The sequence below is a fragment of the Micromys minutus genome (assembly GCF_963924665.1).
Source record: "Micromys minutus genome assembly, chromosome: X".
Taxonomy (NCBI): domain Eukaryota; kingdom Metazoa; phylum Chordata; class Mammalia; order Rodentia; family Muridae; genus Micromys; species Micromys minutus.
Genome location: NC_137970.1, coordinates 104,561,933 through 104,568,788, shown reverse-complemented (window position 1 = coordinate 104,568,788; position 6,856 = coordinate 104,561,933). Strand labels below are relative to the sequence as shown.

General features: G+C 40.8%; 1 pseudogene across 1 annotated transcript; it reads left to right on the top strand.

Moving 5' to 3' along the window:
- Positions 1–3,475: 3,475 nt before the first annotated feature.
- On the top strand, positions 3,476–3,888 carry LOC308415737 (midkine-like; annotated as a pseudogene). The gene has a single exon. The product of its transcript is annotated as a midkine-like (transcript).
- The last annotated feature ends 2,968 nt before the right edge of the window (positions 3,889–6,856 follow it).

Genomic DNA, 6,856 nt, shown 5'->3' with positions numbered 1-6,856 from the left:
TTGTAAATTTCAATTTTAGGGGAGTTCTGCAGAAATTTCGGACTTTTATCATTCTTCTCTGTGGGTGATGTTCTGCAGAACTATGTTTGTTTTCCTTTTGGAAATAATGTCTCATGTAGCCCAGGCTGAACTACATCTTGCTATGTAGTAAAGGCTGACCATCAGCTTTTATTCCTTTTGCTTCCACTACTAGAGTGTTAGGATTATAGAGTATTAGGATTATAGGTGCCCAGGGCTTCACCTATGCTAGGCAAGCACTCTATTAACTGACCTACATCCCATCCCCTACTATTGCTTTTTGAGACAGGTTCTAACTGTATATCCCAGGGCAGCCTGGAACTATATAACTCTGGCTGGCCTCTAACTTGTAATTTTCCTGCCTTCTCACCCTGCCTTTCAAATGCTGGAATTACAGGCATGGGCTACAGAACCAGGCTTCTGGCCAGCTTGAAGACTTGAAGCAAATCAAATAGCTGTACACATGATTCATAACGCCTATGACAGCCTATGTATTCTTTCCCACCCCCTAGGTTTTGGTTTAGAGAGTATGTTAGGGTAAAGAATTGCTAATTTTCATGCCTAGATGACATTTTCTAAAATAACACTTGAGCTACCTCCACGGCGCTAGAACTTTTCTATTCTAGAAACCCAGGAAAGACACAGAGATGTTGTTAGGAAGTCCAGAGACATTTTCAGGAGCCTCCGCAAATTACAAGCAAAAGAGTCAGTGAAAAAGACTGGCTCTGGAGGGGTCTGAAGAACTCTTTGAGAATCTGCTAAACAATATTTTTGTGTGCTGTTTGTAAATGTGACTCGCTTTGAAGCCATCTGTCATACAGCCCTTTGCAGAGAACCGAGATGTATTTAAATCTGTGAAAATGAGTATATTTTTATACCCACCAAAGCAAGGTTTTAATGGGTCCCTGCTGCATGTTGTCCAGTGAGTTCTCCTAATTGTCAAGTAATGTTTCAATGGAATTCAAAGACCCCATGTTTCATGGTGATGTACAGGGAAGCTGTGTCACAGTTCATCTTGGTGCAGTATGTCTGTGGGTACCAAATGAGCAGGGGCTGCCAGGCGTGAGAGAGGACTGTTTCTTCCTGGGTGCAGGCTAAGGTCAAGGCTGGAACTGGCACTCTTGGAGTCTAGGAAAGCAGCTAAGGGGTGGAAAGGAAAGAGAGCCACTACTCTTCATTTCTTCGGAAAGAGCTAGCTTTGGGAGCTGGAACTGAGCAGTGCTAACAACTCAGCGATCTCACCCTTATTTTATCTACCCTTTGCAGTACTGGGGATTGAACTCAAGGCCTCAACATTTGGGCCATTTTCACTTTTAAGACATCTGTGTTCTCACTACTGTCTTAAGTTCCCACCATCAGTACCACCAATTTGATGATGGTCAAGATGTTGAACTTGTTGATTGGTGATATCAGCTGTAACCGTGAGAAATTTAAAAATCATCAAAATGACTTTGGTTGCGTTGCATGGGGGAATGTAAGTCAGAAAAAAAAATGCATGCAGCTGACAACCTGGCTCTGGATGTGGCCCAGGTGGTGGAATGTTTACTTAGTATTACACAGGTTTCTGGGCTCCATCCTCATTAGCACTATCTAAACTGGTGGTGGTGGTACATATGTGTAATCATAGCATTTCAGGTGTGGAGGTAGGAAGACCAGAAACAAAGTCACCCTCAATTACGTAGCAAAATAAGGTCGGAGTGTCATGAGACTTTATCTCAAGAGAGAGAGAAAAAAAGTCTGTTGTTACATAATGGCTACTATAGGTTGTCAATTGTGTCTTGGGGGAGGCATATTTTCTCTTCTTAATAAAACTAGGTTTCTTGAAGGCCTAGTTCATGACGGTGCAAAGCTGAAAGACAATCTGAAGATTTGGGACAAGAGATTGGTATGTGGCAAGATTAGAATTCCATTGGAAGACACTGTATTCAAAGTTCATGACTGCTCACCATGCTGTAGACATACTACTCAAACTTCTGTTTCAGAGGGGAATGGTATGGAACCATCCCATGATAATGTATGTCAAAACCCAAAAGAACTGAAAACTGGTATTCATACAAATGCATGTGTACACATGTTCATAGCAGCATTGTTTGTAATAGCTAAAGTGTTCAGTGTTACCCACTGATGGTTAAATGACTAAGCCAAATAAAATCTCACTTCAAGGCAAGTACAATAGACCCTTCTTGTTCACAATTATTTTTTTCTGTGCTTTCAAGTACTTGTAGTAATCATAGTCAAAATTGTTAAATAGAAAACTGTAAAAATAAATGATGTACAATTTTAAAATTGCACTCTGTCCTAAGGGAAACGAGAACACAAGCACTGCAATATCACCATAGTTGACCTGATCACTGAGATGTCTACCATGTGTTTAATGGCTAAGTCACCAATAAAGCATGGATATAGGACAAAGGGCTGATTCACTTTCAGGTTATGATGGAGCCAGATAGTGAGAGGTTTTATTATGGTACTCAGAATAGCTCCCTGGGGATAGATAGATGGAGAAGTTGAACAATACCTAAGACCACACCACATGACCATTACTGCATTATTCACTTCACCAAATAGGCATTGCATCACCAAGCATCATCACAAGGATGAATATAGTACAATAAGACATTTTGAGGGCAGGTGGGGTGGCTCATTTGGTCCAAGTACTTTCTGCACAAGCCTGTTCAACCCCTGAAAACCATAGTGGAAGAAACTCTTGGAAGTTGCCCTCTGATTGCTGCATGTGTGCTGTGATACATATGTACTCCCCATGAGCCCCCATCCATACACATTAATAATAGTAATAAATAAATATAAATATTTTTTAATTAAAAATGTTTCAAGATCAGATACATTTACATAAATTTTATTATAGTATATTGTTGTAATTATTTAATTTTCTTGTTGCTTATCAATAAAACTATATCATATTTATAGGAAATAACATAGGAGTAGAGGAGTAGTAGTTCAGTGTTTGAGCTCTTATCAAATATACATAAAGCCATGAGCTCCATCTTCACACTGTAAAACAAAAACAAACCAAACAAAGTCCCCCTAAAATTAAAATAAAACAATCTTGTACATACACCACACACTACACACACACACACACACACACACACACACACACACACACACACACCCCTATTATAAGATTTTATAGCAAGCACAGTGGTCAGAACAAAGACCAAGCACAGTGGTCAGAACAAAGACTTCAGTAGTAATCTTGGCTCTACTATTGGCTGTCTGGGCCCCTGGGCATGAGATGTAGATAAGGAAACAACTAGCTTCCTTATCTAGAAAATGAGGATGACCAGTTCATGGACTTGCCACAGAAATTGCGTAACCCACTGAGAGCACTCAAAAAAAAAAAAAAAAAAAAAAAAAAAAAAAAAAAAAAAGAAAGAAAAGAAAGAAAGATTATACAAAACTGTTTTGGAGTGAAGCATCGCCGGCAGTGAGCGAGATGCAGCACCGAGGCTTCTTCCTTCTAGCCCTTCTTGCCCTCTTGGCGGTCACGTCCGCGGTGGCCAAAAAAAAAAAAAAAAAAAAGACAAGGTGAAGAAGGGCAGCAAGTGTTCGGAGTGGACCTGGGGGCCCTGCACCCCCAGCAGCAAGGACTGTACCTGTAGGGCCCAGACCCAGCGCATCCACTGCAAGGTGCCCTGCAACTGGAAGAAGGAGTTTGGAGCCGACTGCAAATACAAGTTTGAGAGCCGGGGGGCGTGTGATGGGGGCACTAGCACCCAAGCCCGCCAAGGGACCCTGAAGAAGGCTCGGTACAATGCCCAGTGCCAGGAGACCATCCATGTGACCAAGCCCTGCACCGCCAAGACCCAGTCGAAGACCAAAGCCAAGAAAGGAAAAGGAAAGGACTGAGTCAGGAGGCCAGAGAGCCTCTGGCCTTGCCTGGAGCCTGAGCAGAACCCCCTCTCCACAGGCCCAAGACCTAACCCACCAGTGCCTTTTGTCTTCCTGTCAGCTTTGCCAATCACACCCTTTGGCTCCAGCCCCCTCTCACCCACGCCAGGTGCCCAGAGTGGGGGGAGGACAAGGGATTCTGGGAAGTGAGCCTCCCCGTACCCCCTTTTGTTTTCCCCACACTGATACCTGTTATTAAGAAATGAATAAAATGAACTCACTTTTTTTCCCCAAAAAATGTTTTGGAGAAGTACATAGATAATAAGAGATTATCTGGGGTCAGATAACAACTACTTCCACCAATCTCAAATGAACAAGGAGCTGAACCAGCACTGGCCAGTCAAATTGTAACCCTTGAGCCAGGTGTGCTGTAAGTCTGACATCTTAGCACTACAGAGGCAGAGGCTAGAGGATCAGGAATTCAAGATCAGCTTCAACTAAATAATAAATCCAAGGCCAGCCTGACCTACATGAGATAGGGTCTCATGTAATAACAACAAAGAATAAAAGAGCTTAGAGTATCCAGGTCAGAGTAGATGACTGTCCTAACATATTATTATTAATTTTAATTTCTTCTATTTTTTGCAGTACTTGTGGATTTATGTATGCTAGGTAAATGGGCTACTATTGAACAATATTTTATTAGCACATATTATCACTATAATGGGCTTCATAATCATATTTTCATACATGTATACAATATATTTTGATCATAATCAACTGCCATTACCCTCTTTTGTCCCCTTCCTGCTCCTGCTAGTCCTATTTCAACTTTGATGTCTTTTTTCAAAGAAAATGATCCACTGAGTTTCATTAGAGTTGCCTATAGAGGCATGAGTAAGAAGTTGTTTATCAGGGCATAAGCAATTTACCAGTGGCTATACCACTGAAGTTTAAAGTGGTCCCCTCATCCCCAACAACCATTATCTGTCTTTAGAATCTTAGAGATGATGTTGTTCAGTGGTTTTCTCTGAGATTGAAACATTTTATCTTGTAGGGAAGGTTCTTCAGGCAGAAGTCAAACAAACAATTAAAATAGCATCAGGAAGTCCCTGAAACTGACCAGATTCACTAGGCCTCTTCTTCCCAAAGAGTAAACAAGCCAAGTTGTAAAGAGATTCTCAGACAAGCCAAGCTTTTTGGGAGAATCAGAAAGTAGCCAAACTGCCTGTAGTAGGTTTAGATTGAGTCACTTGGAGAGACACTCTCCAATCTATTGAGCTGCCTGCAGGCTGTACAGTGTGCTCCAGGTTCCCAGCTTTTGTGAGCTGTCACCCATGCTAGGTTGGGCTTTGGTGATGCAGCTTTTTGTGTAAGTAACCTCTCCACACCTTTGCTCCTGTAAGTAATCCTAATAAAATACATTGTTTCACCAAGTTGGACTTGGATGGTGTCTGTAATTTTTCCTTTTGTTCTGTTGTGGATTCCCTGTCTGGGGTGAGTAGACATATGTGTTGGACTTTGGTGGCATTCCCCCTTTTGGGTCTGTCATGGGCTCGCTGTCTAGGGTGAGTAAACAGGTCTTTTGTGTCTCCCCAGGTAGTTTTGTAATACAACAAATGTATAACATTAGAGGCTTTCTAAATTGGCCACACTGGAGTAGAACTTAATATACAGCTAAGGCTAACCTCAAACTTGTTATCTTTCTCCCTCAGCCTCCTGAATAGTTGAGATTGCAGGCATGTACCATCAGGCTCAGCCCAACTTACTTGTTTTAAAGATGGCAATCAGGTACATAGTTTCTCCTGGGTAGTAAAGAGAGGTCAGGGCTTTCAATAGAATTTGTTATTAGTTTTTGAGACAGGGTCTAATGTACCCCAAGCTGGCCTTGAATTCATTATTTAACCAAAGTTGACCTTGAATTCCTGATCCTTTTTCCTTACCCATTTCTACCTCAGTCTTGCACTTACCTGGTTTCCATGAGGTTCCTCACGAGTGGCTCTGTAACTGGTAATGGCCCTGTTTGAATGCCATGATACTTCTGTCTCTACAATTGCTTCCCATTTTCCATTTTCAACTTTTTCCCAGATATGGTTATATTGCCAGCTCCTGGGTATTCTGAGCAGGTCTTGGTAAGTCTGACTTCTCCTCGAAGCCACTTAGGGGTCCCAAACCATGAATTTTGAAAAGAGGATAATTGATAAACATTTAAAGCTAAGTGTAAGAGAAAGTTTTTTTAAAATGAGATTTAAGGAATAAGAACCAAAACAAAACAGGGAACATTAAACTGATGAGAAAAAAAGACAAGCAAGAAAACAAGAGCTCTCTACCAGCACAGTTATGGTCACTTAAACATATACATGAACACACACACAGATGCACAAAAGCATATGATTAGGTTTCATCTAAGCACATATATTTTAACCTATATGCACATATGTATACACATACATGAATATGCAGCTTAAGTGATTAAATTTTATATGCAGTCATAAAATAGAAAACAATCTTCAAACTATATAATAATATAATCAGTACTTTAAAGGATAAATTACAGATTTCATATACATATGCACATGTACATCATAATCTTATTTTGTGGTATTTTTCCCATTTGGTATTAAAGAGTGCCATGCATATGGTGACATGCATAAATCCAAAGTGACAAATTTTTACATATGTAAGTACCCAGGAAACTACCACTTGGATCAAAATGTAGGACATTTCTAGAACCCCAGAAGGTTTCCTCACATTTCTTTCTCCAAAGTAAGTAAAATATTGACTAAACTGAGCATGTTTTCAAAATCATATCACTCGTAAATTTTTAGGAAAGGCAAGTAGTTTGCCAGGCGCGGTGGCACTTGCCTGTAATTCCAGCTACTCAGAAGGCTGAGGCAAGAGTGGTCAGTCTGGGTGACTTAGCAGGAACAGTTCTCAAAGTAAAATTTCAAAAAGCCTGTGTGTGGAAGGGGATGTAGCTCAGTGA